The sequence below is a fragment of the Squalius cephalus genome, assembly GCF_949319135.1.
Source record: "Squalius cephalus genome assembly, chromosome: 10".
NCBI lineage: Eukaryota > Metazoa > Chordata > Actinopteri > Cypriniformes > Leuciscidae > Squalius > Squalius cephalus.
The window spans coordinates 20,278,297-20,298,236 of record NC_137131.1 but is presented as its reverse complement, the minus strand read 5'-3'; positions in this window follow the sequence as shown (position 1 = coordinate 20,298,236).

Below are 19,940 nucleotides of genomic sequence, written 5' to 3'. Positions count from 1 at the left end.
TAAAGGAACTCAAAGAGGCTTAATGTGCAAAATATGAATACTTAATGTTTTGTCATAGCAACATACAGTCTCGTGGTAACAGAGGCATCTATTTTCCATACATTGCCTCTTCATATGCCCGATGTCTTCAAACTAATATTAACTGTTGAAGCCCATAGATGAACAGACACTTCACAAGTTTGTACATTTGCTGGCATATACAACAGCAGGTTAATCAGACAAGGTATAACCATTTTTTGCATTATGATCATTTGTAGCTTTTAACTTGCTAAAATGAGGAAGGCACTATGGCAATTTTAAAATGTCAATTACTCATTTAAATCAATCCTGTAAAAGTCATTATCACTGTTCTGAGTGGCCTTTTATCATGAAAGCAAATGCATTCATTCATATAATTACACTCCACTCCATAAACCCTGACAGGTGCACTCTATACTAAGAGTTTACCCATAACAGGAAACATATTATAAAGTACATGGGTCAGTGTGACAAACAAGAATGTCCATGATAAAGAAAAGATTTTTTTTGCCAAGTTCAGAATGCACAGCGTTCTTAGAATTGTACTTTATGTATTCATGTTTAAAATGGTTTTGACATTTGAAAACATTCATACCATTTTCAAGAAAGGTTTAAATTTAATGACTTTGAAAATGTCACGTGGTGTAACTGTCAAGTAAAGTAACATATTTTCCTTGAAAACTTAAGTGACTGTGAACCGTATTGTTATTTCTGCCACAACCTTATCGACTGCAAAAATGAACTGCCACTCCACACATCAAAATACACACACACACAGTGATGGACGGTGAAGACATCATAGAAGATTGCCGGGTCGGCCCTAGGCTATATTTTCTTTTGTTGTTGAGATTTTCTCTTTTTTAGAAACCAATCCCCCCACAAAATAAAAACAGTGAAGAAACAATTGTCATAAAACAAAGTATAAATTGCTTGGGTACTCAAACTCTGACTCCTACAGCTTTTCACGGACTCAGATTTCACTTACGAAAATTTTTATTGAAGTGTGCTATTATAGCCTATACATTTAAACTAAAAATAAGTACACTTTCAGTCTACTTTTGATATACTTCTCAGAAATATACTTAAAATTGCACTTAAGTAGCCTACACTGACAGAAAAGTCTAAGTATATTTGGCCTATAGGCTACTTGTAGCCTACTCAATCGTTTGATAGAGATATAGGCTACTTATTTTTTTTTTTTTTATCCTTTATTTAACCAGGTAAAAACTCATTGAGATTAAAATCTCTTTTACAAGAGAGACCTGGCCAAGATGCAGCATAAAAAACATAGAACAATTTCCAACATATATAAAAGAACACATCAAATACACATACATATATATCACAAGACCCTGTGCTGAAAAATGCTTAATACTTTATGAACAGTTACACTGACCAATGTTCACCTGCTCCACATTTTTCAGAGTTGAAACAAACGGTCTATAAGAAATAAAAGGTTAAAATAAAAGGTTTTTTATATATACTTAAAAGTATATATATAAAAAAAACAACAACCAGATGTGTTCCTAATTCTGAGTATTTGAATTTTTGTGTAGGGCTAGTCCACTGGTAGTGTAATTTAGCCTACTTCAAATCTACTTTACTCTTTCCCTGCCGTTGACAGAATTTTTCGGCTATTCATGTTTTCACTGTTAAACGGTAGGGGGCGCTATTACGCATCTTCTGAAATAGTACAGAATCTCTGGATCAAAAAAACACGTGAAGCAGAAACAAGTTGGCTAAAGGAAGATTGAAGAGCACATGGCCAGCAAACACAAATCATCAGCCATGTGCCCCAACAAAACAAGACATGACCACCTACAAAACACCATAACATGAAAGCAGGCAGCCAGTGATAAACACAAGCTGCATGCAACACAGCACAAGACAATACATGACATGAAAGCACATGAAACAAGGCACACAGACATGACAAAACAGGAGTGTCCGGGCTCTGTCACAAAACCAAGAAATTGATTAGACAGAAGTGACAGAACCCTGACATACTTAAAGTGCAAAAAATAATATATAAATAGTAAACTAGAAGTTTGATGTTATGTTTACTTGAAGAAAAGTGAAGTATACTCGCAGTGCGTTCTTCGGGGTCTTTTTGACCCATAACGACTTTTGCTAAAATGATTTAAAAAAAAATGTTCTCTGTCCAAATGGCATGAAACTTTGTACGGCTCTAAACACTTTCTAGATCTACAAAAAAATAAAGTAATGATTTCTGGTTTTATGTTAGCGTGAAAAAAAAAAAAAAATCTGGAGACCCCCGCATAGAAAATGGACAAAATTCATCAGCAAAATCAGAAACAACGCAGAACACACATAGACAGAAATGAAGTGGCACACTTCTAACAATGCTAAAAACACTCACAATGCAAAATGATCATGCGCACACACACTCAGGAATACATTTGTGAGACTATAAAAACTGCTCTCTTATAATTTATCAAATAAAAGAGTCCAAAATGCAGAACCACCTCAAAAAAAAAAATTGGTGACACTGACACAAACAATATGAACACTCACACTCACACACACAGAAAGAGAAAGAGGGAGGGAGAGAGAAAGAGACAGAAGTTACTGCTTTATTTTGATGCATTTTGCATTTTGATGTTCATGTCATGTATTTGTACTCAATATGTAATATAACTGTTCATATCTGCTCTGTTACAGTTAGTAACTGAAGTGTAGATTAAATTTGTACAATTATATGAAGAAAAAAAATAAGATTGAAATAAATGATTAACTCTAAAACCTCCAACTTTTCCATTTGAAACATCTTGTTCAGGTTTGATTCTAATCATAATGTAACATTGAAAAACAGATTTTTTTTTTCAGTACAAAAAAAAGCTAAAATTTGACAAAATGTAATTTTTATTGTTATAATTGTGAACTCATAATATTTAGATATGAATCCAACTGGAAAAACTTGTGAAAAGCTATCTTTCAGTTAGTCAAATAGGAAATAGCATATAGTGGAGTTCTATAGCCATCTAGTGGAATTATAATTTTTTACTTTTAAAACTTTTTACTTTTTTCATACTTCAAAGTGTTGTAACCAAAACACAGTTTACTAAATATAATGCAAATACAATTTATTGGCAGAAATTAGATAACACAGTCCACCTCACATAACTGGTGAAGGTCGCTGATGCGAGTTAGAGACTAAACAGGCCAGAGGTTTTGGTAGAGCTGAGTGAGAGGTTTGTTGGCCCAGCGTGGTAGGCTGGAGGCTGAATACAGAATGAGAGAAATCTGAAGCACAGAAAAAACAGGATTAGAATTCCAACAAATCACAAACTTGAACTGGTCTAAAGATACTGAGAGGCCTTAGTGTAGGACCACATAAGCAGACTGAACTATCTGGAGATGAATAGCTGTAGAACCAGGGTTTAAATGCTGCAGGCAGATGAGTTGATTTGAAGCAGCTGAGTCACATTCAGCAATCAGCCACAGAGAGGAGAATAAAGCCTTTACTTAAGTATACTTAATAAAATGTCCTTGAAGTATTTTTTGTAAGGGTTGTCACGGACAAGGCTCAGATGCATTTTTACTCTGACCTGACTTGGACTAGAGCATTTGGGAGATTAAAACAAAATAGTCTTTAATCCAAATATCCACAGAAAACTCTCAGATGCAAACACCACATTAATGTCACTGAACAATGAACTGAAGGGAGACCAGTGTAGGTCAGTAACGCGTTCATGTAATTTGAGTTATTTAATGTGTTATAATTTCCAAAATAGTAATTAGAGTATAGTTTACATTTACATTTGGCAGACGCTTTTATCCAAAGCGACTTACATTGCATTTCAAGGTACACATTTTACATTATTATCAGTTCTCAGTTCTTGCTTTCCCTGAGAATCGAACCCATGACCTTGACGTTGCAAGCGCCAACGCTCTACTCTGTGCTTGAAGTGGGAAAAAAAGGTGCCGGCCTCTCTTGCACTGGCAAATCATGACATGTGAGATTTCTACAGTGAAAAACAAAACTTGGAGATATTGCTGGTACAACAACAATTTATTGTTATTTATTAACAACATAAATGTATTTAAACAAGTCTAAATTAAAACAAATTAAACAGATCTGTGTTCATTTTGACCATGAACCATGGGATTTGGTTCGTGTCACTTTAATTCAGCGCGTGCAGCACAGCAAAAATAGACTCGGTGTGGAAACGATCGTTGCACTGCTGTATAGGCTACGCACCGCACCTGGAACGCATTGCCGGGCTGCATCCGTGTGCAGTGTGAAATTTCTAATCTGTCAACATGGCTGCGGAAAAAATACGCACCGCATATGCACTGTAAACGGAGTATGTGAAACGGGCTTGACACTGACGCTTTTTCTGTCAGTGGTAGAGTATCGGCTACATGCGAGAAGTAGTGGTACGCAAGAAAAAGTGCAGGTACGCTTAAGAGTAAAATGTAGAAGTGCTGCGTACCGGTGAGTACCGCCCCACTTCGAGCACTGGCTCTACTGTTTGATCCACAGGAAAGCAGTTCCAAGTCCAAGTCACTATACGTTACAGCTTTGTTATATCGTTGCTGACAGAATGCAGTGTTTTATCATCTGGATTGTAAAAAGAGAAGTAGCATTTTTAGATGCCTACCTGAGACCTACTCTGACTGGTAAGTGCCTGCAAGGCGGGAGCTAACGAAAACAAACTCTGCATGAAGAGAAAAAGTATGCATTCTGTAGTTGGAAATACAATCATTAATCAAGAAAACCTTTTCAACTGCAAGAACTCCACATCCAATTTGTTAAAACACCTGAAAAGGCAGCACAGCACGGTAATACTTCTCGAGAAAGTATCGAGTGCCAGTGGATGTCCTTCTCCAGCTAAACAACAGAAGCTGGATTTCTTGAGTCCAACACCAACCGTAAGTGGAGAAGGTCTGAACAAACTCATCGCTGGATATATTGTGCAGGATATGCTACCTATTCCCACTGTGGACTCACCCTCCTTTCACTGCATCATAGAGTAAATACCCACTCACAACAATGTAAGGCTACCACATAGAAAGATGTTTGCTGCCTATCTGGAGAGAGAATATGCAAAGATGGAAGCTAATTTAAAGGCTGCATTGGAAGATGTAGACTTTGTTTCTACTACTGCTGACATCTGGACAGCAAACAACAGAAGCTATATGAGTGTAACACTTAACTGGATGAACAGAGACACTTTGAATCGTAACAAAGCTGCTATATAGCATGTAAGAGATTGAGAGGCAGACTCACTTATGATGTTATTGCAGCAGAATTAGAACAGATTCACTCATCATATGGACTGCTTAAAGTGGTTGCAACAGTGTCAGACAATGCATCTAATTTCATCAAGGCTTTTCAAAACATATATTAGACTGTCACTTCTGAGTTTGATGAGGAGGAGGAGCAGGAGGAGCAGGAGCAGGCCTGTAGGCAAACGTCCTGTTGGTCCTATAAGGTCCAATTAAGGAGGGAGGTTGGGGGCTCTGGAGGAAGACTTGGAAGAGAATAAGGACAAAAACAGTAAATAAAAAACAGAACAGTCCATGGGGGAGTGGAGGGTGATAGGAGCTAAGGGGGAGCCAAGAGGAGCCAGATGTTGGTCCAGAGACTAGCCAGGATGAAGCCTTTGGACGGAGTCAGGGGAGGAAGGAGCCATGATGTAGACTTGGCAGGTGCCACTCTGGGGACGGTCGATGGAGACGTAGCCACTGGAGATGGAGACCCAGGTGGAGCAGACGGAGCCAGACAGAGCTGAGGGTACAGGCAGGACGACGTCTGACCACGGTGGAAATGGTGGGACGAGAGAGCCTGGTTGAGTCGTAAGGATGATGGTTTCTGGTGCAGCCGAGGGAGTGAGGAGCGAAGGTAGAGCCAACAGGTCGACAGGCCGTGGTGGAGTGATGGGTTCAGAGGCTGGAGGTGGAGCCAGGGGATCCTTTTTACTGGGTGGAGCTGGTGACTTGAGGCTCTCAGAGCAGGGAAACAGGAGATTCAGGGCTGGGCGGAAGCAGTGGGGAAACAGGTACTTTCCCTCCTCAAACACATCCAATAGTTCCACTTAATATCTTGCAGAGAACATTTCTTCTGGGGCTTTCTTCCCAGCCCTTGAGCTCCACTAACACCCCCTCGGTGGCTCCATGTGACTCAGGCTCCAGGGCAATGTTATTCTCTGTCCTTATATCAGGTTCAGGCACGTCCAACGTGGCAGGCTGAAGTCCACAGTCTGTGATGGGCTCTCGTATCTCCATCGTGCCGGTCATCGGTTGTGGATGGCTGGTCTCTGAATGTGGAGTGGGGCTGGTGTGGTCTAGACCGCTTGCTAAGGCTGGTGATGTAAAACATGCAGAGTGAGCGGTCTAGATAGTAATTTCGGCTTGCCAACTCTAAAAAGTCCATGGTATGTGACTCCAAGGAGTGGTCATTCTGCTCTAGGCGCAATAGCTGAACAGCGGGGAGGTCACGGTGACCGTAAGTGATAAGAAAAATTAAACAAAAACACAGCAAATAATTAAACTGTTTCTGTGTTCTGTCACGGGTGCTGCTAACAGGGGAAGCGCACAAGGACGAAGATAGTCAAACAAAGTAGTCTTTAATCCAAATATCCACAGGAAACTCTCAGGGAACAAAGACTTAGGGTGCTTTCACACTGGCAGTTTAGTTCGGAATGGGGCACGGTTCGCATGCGGACCCGGGCGCGCACTGGGGTGTTGAACCTGAGACTACCTGGAGGAGGTGGTCTGAGTTCGGTTTCACTTGAACCGTGCCGCGGATCGCATGAATGTGAATGCAACACGGACTCGAGTGCAGACTTGTTCAGGAAGTTAAGTAACCTGCATGCATTTTAGCTGATTGTGATGTATTTATTTAAATAAAACACACGTGAGGGATGATAGTGTTGATGATTTACCTTGGATACGAGCGAGAGTGAGCCTGCAATGTATTTGTGCATAGCGCGTGGATTCAGGGCAACAAATTAATGGAAATCCACTGTCTCCTCAAAAGAGTTTGTTTGCAAGCAGCAGAAAACCACCTTATACGACACACACACAGTAAACCTGTGTTGTTCACTCACATAATATAATATGCATAATAGCACCAAATTAATAAAAAAAAAAAACCTCAATATATTGACCCGTGTTCTGTTTTCTATCATGCGCCGTGCACGTTTGCGATGACGTGAGAGACATGCAAACGCACCAGGGTTCAATAGAATCAACAGACCAATGCTGCAGGGGGCGCTGGGAACAATCGTGCTCGGACTCGGACCGCAGCAAACGAGCCCAGTGTGAAAGCACTCTTAAATACACAGAAGAACAAGATCATCTAATCCACATCATAGCCTAATTAAAAATGCTGCGTTCACACCATGTAGTAATTACCATAATTACAAGATGACAACATTCTACTCTGAGCTGTTCGTTTCAGTTGTAATTAAAGTTCTACGAGTACAAGTACAAGTACTAGTAAATACTTTTTACTAGTCGGAATTTCATGATTACGGTAATTCTGACATGGTGTGAACACACCTAAATAACATTGGTAAATCTGTGTTTCATTCACCTCGGTAGAGGGATGTTGGAGCTTGGAATGGTGTCACACCCGAGTTGACCAGGTTCCAGTTCACAGGAATAAATCCATTAAAAAGCTGAATTTTGCACAGATAATGCTGAAGTATCATGTCTGCAAATAGAGGTTGTATTCTGAGCGCATCACTGATATTGAGACAAACAGATAAACAAATATACAAAATATTACTAATGTTTCACTTCGTCATGTGCTAAGCCATATGGATTCTGAAGTCAGAGTTGTTCCCCCGAGTCTCCCAGTCGCAACACCGACTTGAGAGAGTTCTAGTTAAAAGTTCCTCCTGGGAACTAGGAATTTCCTACTTCTGATGACAAATGGAACAGATCATAATTACAACTAGCATTCATGCACAAAATTTGTAGAGCAGTCAGTTCCACTTCTGGTCCTATAGTACCCCCAGCAATTCACATTTATGATGTCTGTCTTATCTGTCACATCTCTGTCAATGTGTTGAAATTGAATCATGCCCAACAGATGTCTGTCCTATATTTGCCAAATAAAAAAGTCTATTTTGAACAAATATTATGTTGATAAACATGTTTATTGTGTATTTTTAATACTACTAAATTTAGTGTTGGCAAAAAAAAAAAAAAAAAAAAAGGAAAAAAGGAAAAAAAGAGCTCAGTGTGTGATTCTGATCATTAAGATTTTTTTAAATATTTTTTGGAAATGTATCTTAGTGTTCTGCTGTAAATTTGCATTCATTTCAATTGAACTTATTAATTGAGAGACCAGATCAACTGTGAATATGTGTACTACAGAAAAGTTAAAATGTGAATAAAATGGTGACTAACCAAAGGTCAGACCAAAGGTGTATGCTATTGTTGAGCACTGTCATTGTTGCTACAATGACATTTTACAACCTCAACAAGCATTGCCTTGTCATAAAAAGGTTAAATTATCTGAAATTTCTAGAGACTTATTGACCTTAACATACAGTCATGAGGGTCTGCTCTTTATTCTTCTGCTTGTTGGTCGCAGCACAAGACAAGAGTTTTTCAAATATTAATTGCCTAAACAATAAAGGCATTTGGTTAAGATGTTATATATATTTATATAATAATGAAGCATTATGCCAACATACTTGTAAAGTTTTATTTTCAAAAATGTTATTCTTTTAATCAGGCTTTTTTTTCCCCTGTTGTGATTCCAGACAATTGTATCACCCTGCCATTGCTGAAATATGTATGATAAAAAATATATGATAAAACAATGAAGTATAATTCATAAATATGTTTATAATTAAGTCACATTGAGTATATTTTTAAATAAATTAAGAGATGCTGACACAAAAATTGCCATATCCCTGACCAATATGCTACATAAAATATAACAGAAGTCAAGTTACGCCACCTTTATTTTTATAGCGCTTTATACAACACAGATGGTTTCAAAGCAGCTTTACAGAGATAACAGGAAAATTATTCAATGATGCAAACAGTTAAATTTGGCTGTAAAGCAGCTCAAAAAAAAAAAAAAAAAAAAAAAAGCTGTCTAAGGTTAGCTGAAATCAGTTCAATGTGGATTCAGTTCCGTTTTAAATATCATCAATTATTAAATTTGGCTATAAAGCAGCTCTGCAGAAAACAGAGATTATATCGTCCAGCTCAGTTCAGTTTTCATCAAATAGTGTCAGTACAGTCAGTTCAATAATATTGTTGAATATTAATATAACAAAATTGAAACCTGAATTCCTTGAGCTCTGTCTCTTAATCCCAACAATAGAGCTGCACAAGCTATTAACTAAGTATGTGGGATATAAATTAAACATTAAGAGAATACTGTTTATCCTGAACCTTTATGTAACCATCATTCTCTCTTACTGATTTATCTCTACTGTTTACCTTGTGTTGTTCTAGAAAGAAAGATTTAAAGAAGCCTACAGTAAGTCCCATCCTATTAGACTTATCCCCTTAATGATGTTTCTGAGTATACTATAAGAGAGATGATACTAAAGATAACATGCTTTAAAAGGTTAGTTCACCCATCCAAACCCGTAAGACATTCGTTTATCTTCGGAACACAAATGAAGATCTTTTTAATGAAGTCTGAGAGATTTCTGTCCACTACCACTTTCAAGCCCCAGAAAGGTAGTAAAGACATCATTAAAGTAATCCATGTGACTCCAGTGGTTTAACCTCTATTTTATAGAGGAGGGACGCGAGTGCTTTGTTTGCTAAAAAAACAACAAAATAATTTACCACTTTATTTACAAAATATTATTTTGCAACGTTCATGCAACAACGTCAACACAACACGTTTGCACCGTGGGCGTGGTGCTCTCGTGAATGCATGTTAGAGATTACTATTTAGTAAATAAAGTGGTAAATTATTATTATTTTAATAATAATTCGTTTTATATATATATATATATATATATATTTTTTTTTTTTTTTTTTTTTTTTTTTATATATTTTTTTTTTTTTTTTGCAAAAACATAACACTCGTGTCGCTTTATAAAATTGGGGTTAAACCATTACCGTTAAACCAGGCACCAGCTTCTGAGGAATCTTAGCCCATTCCTCATGAGCAATGGCCTCCAGTTCAGTAATATTCTTGGGTTTGTGTGCTGCAATCGCAACCGCCTCCTTCAAATCCCACAAGTGTTTTTTTATGAGGTTTAATTCAGGTGACTGTGATGGCCACTGTAGAATCTTTCAGGACTTCTTCTGCAACCAAGCCTTGGTGGAATTTGAGGTATGCTTGGGATTATTGTCCTGTTGAAAGGTCCAATGACGCCCAAGCTTCAGCTTCCTCACTGACAGCATGACGTTTTCTCCTGATACTTCAATGAATCCATCTTGCCTTTCACACGCTGCAAGTTTTCCAATGCCAGAGGATGCAAAGCAGCTTAAAGGTGCTCTAAGTGATGTCACGCGTTTTTTAGGCCAAAACATTTTTTGTCACATCCAGCAAACATCTCCTCACTATCCGCTACCTGCCTGCCCCCTGAACACACTGTAAAAAAAAAGAAGCAGTCTCTGTAGACAGCCCAGGCTCCACAAACGGCAAGAAAAACAAACTGGCCCAGCCTTGGCCACGAAACATAACAAACAGTGTTCCAGCCAATAACCGACAAGAATGATTTGGGGGTGGGGGTTAGTGCGCGTGCACATGAAGAGGGGTGTGTGAGGAGTGGAGGAGAGAGAATCATGAAGAGGGAAGTTAGCTAGAGGAGAGATGTCCTAACAACGACTAACGTTAAAATTGTATATTCTTGAGAAATTTGATATGGCCGACACACGACCAAAGAGACGACGTTCCGATGAACAAATAACAAAGAATAGGAAAAGGAGAAGGAACGAGAAGTCCCGTATTTACATCGGAAAAGCGTTCAAAAGGTGGCGAGAACTCCGCCGGCAGAAGGGCTTCCAATCCGACATTCAGGTGGCTCTGTGTTTGCTGGACAGGTAGGTAAATCCAGTTTATTTTTCTAAATGGTTCATGACTGTTTCAGGAAGCACGGAAGGGAGGGGGAGGGGAGGGGATGAGGAGGAGGGAGGGTCGAGCTAGCCTCCGTTTTGTTTGACAATACTTCGAACGTCAACAAGAAGTGACGTCACCCTACATCGCTTAGAGCACCTTTAACTGTAGGCAGAGTGTTCTTTTCAGCATATGCTTCTGTAAAAAAGGCCGGGTTGTCTTTAGATCCTGAATGATCCAGACCAACCAGAGCACTCTATTGCTGCAACGTCATCAGTGCTGAAACGGAACTACTCGGCAGATAGCGAGCAGGAGCAGCATATGTGAGAGTGAAAAGTTTGTCAGCTGTATTCCAATTCCATCATCGGTGCTTTATCGCCACAGAGTTATTACTGGGTGACTGTGTGCGTGCATTTTAAGTAAGTGATTATAGCTGTATTTCTTGTTTAATGTTGAGAGATCATCATTTTATTCTTATGTTATGAAAAGTAGCCGATTAGCACGTGTAGCTTGTATTACCTGTGTGATTCCATGTAGTCTAGTGTGTTTCTACATTATGTTGATGTGAGATGCTTGTGTATATCTTCACGTTATTGTTGGATATAAGTGCAATTTAGAGATTTAGAGATTTAGAATTTAGAGTATTAACATGCAATAATCAGCTGCTTATCACATGCGGCATTCACGTGCTAATAGAGCCCACTTGTGGACATGTACAGAATAAACACTCAACATGGTTCAATAGTGCTTTATTATCATCATTGTTATTTATATATATAGACTGAATACTTTTTAATTATTTAAATGGATGTTTATGTTTGTGGAATATATGTATGTATACATTAATAAGTTTATTTATTTAGTATAATTTGTTACAGAACCACACCTGTCTGCCCAAGTTCTTCAGTAAATAAGTAAACTACATCCTGCTGAGTGCATCTTTTCAATTAAGAATTCATCTCATTCAGTTCTAACAGACTACCTGTTGAGTTTCGCACCCACCTAAGTTAACCTCAATATAGCTCAACAGACACCCTGTGTTTTGAATGGTCCTTCGAGCCGGATTGGCGAACTGCAGCAGAGAGATGACGTCCCACACTAAGTCAGATCCACCTGTCGTCCGACCTAGACGTTAAACAAGGCCGCCTGCACATCTAGCAGATTATCAAGTTCCTGATTCAGGACATGTGAAGAGAGCATTACGTCTGGTTCTTCCCACATCTGGGAGCGTATCACGATCATCTTCTCCAGAGAGTCAGTCCCTGTATGTAGATGATCTACTACTATGAGATGTATGGCCAGAGCCAGCTGGAAATGTGTCGCCGGGGTATGATGAGCTCCGCCTCCAAGACCAGCAGTTGTCTGATATTAAATCTATGTGGACTGAGATGAAGAGAGACAGCAATGAGCTTCACAGCCACATTCTACCCTAGATTCTGTCCACACTGTGAGGGCTCCAGGCAGAGAACGCTACGTTAAAGCAGGAGATTTAGCAGATAGCCACAGGTAGAGAGACTCCTCGTCGACCAGTGATGCCAGTTCCAGCCCCTCGCTCCCATGTGTCACCGCCCGTCTATAGACAGAGAGATTCTGCAGTGTATGCTGATGAGGTTCCTCCAGACCGATTTGTCCATTGTGAGCAGCTGACAAAGCACATGGGAGACTTAACGTTTTCACCCAGGCCAGAGCACCCGTATGCTGAAGAGAGTCACTCTGCTAGGTGCAGAGAAGCCTGCTGCAGACATTGAATGCAGAGTGTCCCGGCCCAGCTCCGCCAGGTACCAAGAGAAGTTACTCGCCTACTGCCATTATTGTGACAATGCCAGTCATTTCCTTAATGGATGCCTCAAATTCAGAAAGTTGACTAGGGACAAGAAAGAGGCATGGATTGGTAAGAATAATCGATGTTGGAGATGAGACCACAATCATCATGCTTCCAGATGCACACTGAAAGCCTTGTGCAAGACACAACAGGAAACACCTCCTTATATTGCACGACCTGAACGAGAGAGCTGTGACTGCCAGTACAGCGCCCAGACCCCCAGAGAACTCCTGTCTTGTGAGTACCACGAAAGACATCCTGTACGTTGACCGTTCTGCCAGTAGCCGTAGAGTCCTGCTAAAAGTGAGTAAGGTGATCATCAAGAATGAAGATGCATTGTTAGAGACATGTGCAGTGCTTGGCGACGGGTCAGAGAGGACTATACTCCTCCAAGCAGCGCACAGCAGCTGAACCTCAGAGGACAGCCAGAAGACCTGATACTGAGAACAGTGAGACAGGATCAGCAGGTGCTTCATGGGGCAGCCGTCTCATTCACAGTATCATCTATGTCTCATCCCCACAAGAAATACCTCATCCAACATGGGTTTACAGCTGAGAGACTAGGTCTTGCTGAACACAACTACCCGGTGGCTTCCTTAAAGAAGAGATACCGACACCTAACTGGCCTCCCGTTGCAGCAGATGGATAAAGTGCAGCAGATGTTGCTGATCGGGTCAGATTGCCCAAACCTCATCATGCCTGTTGAACCAGTCCGGTTAGGCCTACCAGGTTGACCCGCAGCAGTCAAGACCCGCCTTGGATGGACTCTTCAAGGTCCTACGCATGAGATTTGTTGCAAGATCAACACGCACCTGTGTTTCTTCAACTCTATCCTCCCCAACGCAGACCTGTTTGCTCACATTGAGAGATTATTCTTATGAATGTAATTCCCTACTGCAGCGAAAAAGTAGTGACGGGATTCATGGAGAAGACGCTCCTTCGGATGCAGAGCATGCCACAGTTGACCATGATCAAAGAAGCAGTTCCCCCTCAGCTTAGGAGTGTTTAGAGGAGACTGCTTAAGAACCCAGATCAGGCTTCTGCCTACCAGGCTGAGATCACTAGGCTAAAGGAAGCAGGTTATATAGCCAAGATGGAAACGAGCGAGGTCGAGAGCTCCACAGATTCCTGGTACATCCCCCACCATATGGTGCAGCATAATAATAAGAATTGGGTCGTCTATAAGTGCTCCTTTCATTATGAAGGTCACAGCCTTAAGGAGTTTCTTCTTCCAGGGCCCACGCTAGGCTCATCACTGCTAGCAGTTCTGCTCCGCTTCCGAGAGCATCCGGTAGCCATGAGAAGTGATATTCGAGGTATGTTTCACCAGGTGAGGCTGCTCCCTGATGACATGCCCTTACTCAGTTTCCTGTGGCGTGACCTGAAGCCTGAGCAACCCCCTGATGTGTACCAGTGGCAAGTTCTCCCTTTTGGTACCACATGCAGTCCCTGCTGTGCCACTTATGACTTTCAGAATCACATCATTGATCACAGCCAGTCTGGAGACCCAGTCAGAGAGGTAATCGAGAGATCATTGTCATAATTGTCTACATAGTCTTCACTACCCCCGAGAGGCCCGATACCTAGTTGATCATGTTCCCTTCCTAATCTCCGGAGGCTTTGAGCTTCGACTATATATGTACACACACACACACACACACATACATATATATATATATATATATATATATATGTGTGCAAAATATGAAAAGAAAATTATGTTGTTTAAGTAAAGTATTAAATCACACATTCTGTGTTTTGACAGCTGAATAATGATAAATAAAATAACAGAATCTCAGTCAACAATGAGATCTGAATTAGAATTAGCCTATAATTACAATTTTTTATGCCTACATATTTAAAGGGATGTCATCACATATGAATTGAAATTGAACTCTATAAATGGATGATTCTCAATTAGCTAGGTTATTATGACAATGAAGATGTGAAATGTATACTGATACAATAAAATAGAAACACCAGCACAACATGCTGGAAAGGAAAAAATCCAAGAATGTTAAAGGTTCGTCATGGAACCATCAATGCCAATAAATTTTTATTTAATTTTTAAGAGTGTAAGCTATTTTTTACACTGCTTTTCCACATGTGTAGGGGCGTCTTGTTCTACTGGTGTTTTCTACATGAATATGGTCTTGGGTTACTTATTTTATTAGAAAGATGGATGCAGATCTCAAAGGAGTCCATTGTGATCAGTGATATAGATCTCCTTCCAGTGTTTTTTTTTTTTTCTTTATTCAGAAGCCTTTGTTATTTATTACATGCAATTTGACATAAGGTCAGAGGCATGTAGTAAAAATAACATTAAAAAGAAAAATATCAAAGTAAATTGCTTCTGTTTTAAAAAAGGTTAAAATCTAGTGTCTAGTTTACTTTAAATGTGCAGTTTATTTGTCTCACATGGACCTATTATTTGTCCTTTATTAAAGGGGCTATATGCAATAATTTTTATATTTTTTACAACCCAAAAAAATGTGTAAAATGTAATAAAAACAAGAATCTGGGATTTATTAATTAATAAAAAATGTCCAATGTTTTCACTGGCCAAATTAATTGTATTTATAAGCTGAAATTATTGGGCCTATAAACAAATTTGAATTTTGATGGCTGCAACACACTCCAAAAAAGTTAGGACAGAGGCAAAATAAAAGTGAAAAGATTACAGAATATCAAAGTTAAACTGTTTTGTAACAGTCCACAATTAGCAGGTGAATTGGTAATAGGTGAGGTTATGATGTTTTGGTATAGTCTCAACATTGAGATTAAAGCATGCAGCACATATTTACATATCTAAATGCATACTGTTAACAACATCAGGATGTTTGTTAACAGTATATCGCTGTAAAAGGTATATTTCCAACATCTTTTTAAATTCTAAGCAAAGAACGAAAAAGAACTTTGACGTGAGTGTATCGGGGCCTTGAATCACATTCGGTCTCTTGTACATTACGTTTGCACGAATGCAAGCAGAGCAATAAGTTACTGGCTGCAGTTCAAAAAATGGCCACCGGTGTCACTAATACCAAAGGTTTCTGAATTTTACATTTAGCCCCTTTAAATGTAGCAATAGTAATTTAGCAATGGACCTGTATTAAATGTAGCAATGCTGCAAATGTAGCAATTTAAAGAGACAGGTGAAACATCAAAGATGAACATTTGTGATGAAAGTGTTATCTAATCACCCTCATGTTAATTAAAAACCTGTAAGTGACTTACTTTCTTTAGTGAAATACAAAATTAAATGTTAAACAGAATGACAGTCACATTTACAGTTGCGAAATTTCACAGGTGAAAACCAGCCATTTCAATAGGAATCTATGCTATCAGAAGTTTAGGATGAGGGCGAAAACATTCCCCACATATATTTAACATATTTAACTCTTTTGTCTATCGACCAGCCACGGCTCGTCTGTAAGGGCAGACGATATTCATTCAAATATTCATCCAAAACATAGACCTCTATATAAACTGAATCAATAATTAAATGTAAATGTGTTCAACATTCTGTAACAAATATTTCAGGATTTTAAGTCATAAAGTGAGCAGGATAAATAAAAATTTACTGGCTCGGCAGGCAGGGCCTGAACATTCCCCCAGCTCTACAGCACCCCACAATTTTCCAATGTAAATCTGTGATGAAAAATGGAACTGCATCGCGCTCCAATTGAGAGCCATTGGGGCAAAACGATACAGTCCTCTTGTCAGTGTCAGGTCAGTATCTAGCTGGGATGTCTGTTCTTCGTATCAAATTAATAGAATTTTAAATGTGCTAATGTTAATAGCCTTTATATAGTTCTGTTGTGTTTGTTTTATGTTTGTTCTGAGAATAGAATAGATTTTTTTTCCTCACTGGAATTCCTCCACAACTTTTAACATTCTAAAACAACATTTGAAGTCAACAAATACAATTAGGGCAATTCTAAGATAGCGTTCTATGGCATGTTGTGTGACCTGTCAATCAACATTGAAGCACTACCCTTACCATTACGCTGAATAATGCAAGGACACTAGACCTCTGCCAAAAGCATGTCTGCATGTGTTCAGCGATTAGAATATAAAGCTTACAAAATATCAATAAACTAGCGCTTAGACCTGGAATCTGCCCTATACGGTCAGGAGCCACTACTGCTATTGACCACCTTTGCCCACAAAATTTTGCTGAATTCACTCCCATTGTGTGGAACATAGCTTCTGTTCTGGGATGGAACATAACTTCATCCCCTTCTGTTGTGTGTTATTGAAAACAAGCTAGTATGTTAACATACACCACAGGTAACAAGAGCTTCGTTTGTATGTGTTCAAAATAATAGCAGTCTAACATCACTAACCAGATCAATCACTGTTTTTGGTAGAAATTAAATTTCTACATGGCAAATTATTTATTAGTTATAGGTGTAGTAGAGCAATAGAAAATCAACAGACCCAACAGTCATGCATGCTGTTAATTCTGTATAATTGAATCATTAATTGAAAGGGGCGTGTTCAAAATAATAGCAGTGTGGAATTCAATTAGTGAGGTTACTCATTCTGTGAAAAAACTGGTGTCAATAAGTGGCCCTTATTTAAGGACGAAGGCAGTACTGTACTGTAGATGGTGAGTATAGTGCATTTCTCTCTGAAAATCTGAGTAAAATGGGCCGTTCCAGACATGTTCAGAAGAGCAGCGTACTTTTGAAAAAAAAGTTGATTGGAGAGGGGAAAACGTACGTATAAAGAAGTGCAGAAAATTATAGGCTGCTCAGCTAAAATTATATTAAATGCTTTAAAATGGCAACCAAAACCAGAAAGACGTGGAAAAAAACGGAAAACTACCATTCGAATGAATCGAAGAATAGCCAAAATGGCAAAGACTCAACCAATGATCAGCTCCAGGGTGATCAAAGAAGATCTAAAGTTACCTGTGAGTACTGTAACAATTAGAAGCCTATGTGAAGCCAAGCTATCGGCAAGAAGCCCCTGCAAAGTCCCATTGTTGAAAAAATGACGTGCTAAAGAGGGTACAATTTGCCAAAGAACACATTGACTGGCCTAAAGAGACATGGTGCAATATTTTGTGGACTGATGAAAGGAAGATTGCTCTTTTAGGGTCTAGGGGCCACTGACAGTTTGTCAGACAACCCCCAAACACTGAATTCAAGCCACAGTAAACTGTGAAGACAGTGAAGCATGGTGGCACTAGCACCGTGATATGGGGATGTTTCTCATACTATGTGTTGGACCTATTTATCGTATACCACGGATCATGGATCAGTTTGAGTACATCAAAATACTTAGAGGTCATGTTGCCTTATGCTGAAGAGGAAATGCCCTTGAAATGGGCGTTTCAACAAGACAACGACCCCAAACACACTAGTAAGCGGGAAGCATCTTTGTTCCAGACCAACCAGATTAACGTGATGGAGTGGCCAGCCCTTAATCCAATCAACACAGTCTCACCCCCAAACGTCACATACTGACGCGTCTTGACCAAACGGCAATATACGACGAAAAGGGTACCCCTAAAACGTCCGTATGTGACTATTCGGGTTATGGGTAGGTTTAGGTATGCGTTAGGGTACCGCTAAGAGGCGCTGCTGGTGCGCTTATGTCTTCGTCTCATATGGACGTTTTAGGGGTACCCTTTTCGTCGTATATTGCCGTTTGGTCAAGACGCGTCAGTATGTGACGTTTTGGGGTGAGACCGGGCTGATCCAATAGAAAACTTGTGGGGTGACATCAAAAATGCTGTTTTTGAGGCAAAACCAAGAAATGCAGAGGAATTGTGGTATAGTGCAATCGTCCTGGGTTGGAATACCTGTTCACAGGTGCCAGAAGTTGGTCGACTCCATGCAACACAGCAGTTCTCAGAAACCGTGGTTATTCAACTAAATATCAGTTCAGTGATTCATAAGAAAGCTAAATCTCCAAGCATTTTTCAGTTTATACAGTAAATGCTTGACTTTGTAAAGAAAAATGCAAACACTGCTATTTTTTTTTAACAGCCTGATATTCCTTGTTCTTCACTTTCTATAAAGTAATAACAAATTGTTTTGATTTCGAATAAAATGTGCAGTGTTCCCAATGCATTTGTGTGTATTGAAATAAAAGTTATTATACGGATTTTGAGCTTTACTCACTTTTTTAAACACACTGCTATTATTTTGAACACAACAGCTGTACTTGTGGCGGTGTGTGGTTTTTACAGACAGTTTTCAGAGGTCCCAAACATCTCTGAGATGATTGTTCTCTAGCGGGCAGGCAAACAGACCAGCACTTTTACTATGATTATGGTGAGTTTGTCCTTATGCTTCTTATAATATTAAAAACAATTATGAAAGAATTATAATGTTCTGAAGTGCATGAGTTTTTCTTCTTTAGAAGCTTTTTGCATTAAAAATGATGTAAATCGATCTTTTGAATAAATATTGAATAAATACCAGATTTTAGATTTCTGTATGACACAGCTGAGATACTGAAACAATGACACCAACAAGACGTCTTCAGTCTGAAGTTCGAGACTATAGGGTAGTGAATGCTGATGAGGAATGGATCAAACTGCTCTTTGAATGCTCTGTGAAGACTCCCTCAGGAGTCGGAGCTCCTGTAGCCAATGCAAAAGGAGACTTTCACTGTCGAAGTGTTGCAGATTGCAGTGACAGCCTGAGCAATATTTAGTATATGCAAATAAACACTTTTAGATGACAAACAAGATAAATGGTAGTATGATTCAGTCATGCTTAATGAAAAATTAACCTAATACTAAGCACATTCACACTCAAAAGAGTCTAAGAAACGTGAGTACCAATTTCTTTTTAATTTCGGCAATTATACAAAAATATATCAGTTTATATTCAATTTACTGTAGACATAGGTCCACACAAAACTGTACGTAGTCATTTTAACAGCAGAACATGTACCCTTGTGCAATAATTCAAAGATAATTTGAATTGTACATATAATCTATCCCTACATATGCTGTTCCCAGATAGATTAACAATATATTTTTTGTATATATATATATATATATATATATATATATATATATATACACACACATACATACAAAGACATTACAAAATGTTTATAAAA